The sequence below is a fragment of the Haemaphysalis longicornis genome, unplaced genomic scaffold, assembly GCF_048455015.1.
Source record: "Haemaphysalis longicornis isolate Haplotype H1 unplaced genomic scaffold, Haemaphysalis longicornis Haplotype H1 scaffold_11, whole genome shotgun sequence".
In the NCBI taxonomy this organism is placed as follows: domain Eukaryota; kingdom Metazoa; phylum Arthropoda; class Arachnida; order Ixodida; family Ixodidae; genus Haemaphysalis; species Haemaphysalis longicornis.
This window is the reverse complement of record NW_027526214.1, coordinates 28,419,003-28,419,550: the sequence shown is the minus strand read 5'-3', so window position 1 is coordinate 28,419,550 and position 548 is coordinate 28,419,003.

Sequence of the window (548 nt, the reverse complement as noted above, 5' to 3'; positions counted from 1 at the left end):
AAAGGTGCCCGGCCGGCCTCCTGAGCGCGGCAACGATCCTGAGTGCAACAAGGCACCCTTGGCGGCTTCAGAGACGACCACCAGCGTGGCTACCTGGCTTGAACGCTCGGGTTGCGCCCCCAAAACAAGGTCACCACGGCACACGGGGTACGCACCCTCGTCTCTGCAGAGTGTCCGGCAAGCCTCGCAAGGGGTCATCGACTACGGGACCCTAGTGACTACAGCTGCAACCAACACCGGGCATCAAGTGGAAAGTGAGCCCAAGTTAACTGTGTATAGTGCTTGCGTCCCGAACGTTTTACGCTACTGCAGTGAGGAGCGGTGTGATGTGTGGAGTTGTGCGCGTTATTTTCGTTGTATAATATACGTCTCTTTTTTTCTGCGTCCAGTTTGCCCAGCTAATTCACGTGACAATTTTGGCGAGCCTGCCAGGATCCATAATTTTGTATTGTCACTGTCAATTCACCCAGGTGGATTATGGATCCAGAAAAACTGTTAGCCCTTACCGAGACACTAGGATTGACGAAGGAGGAGGCATTGGCTATGTC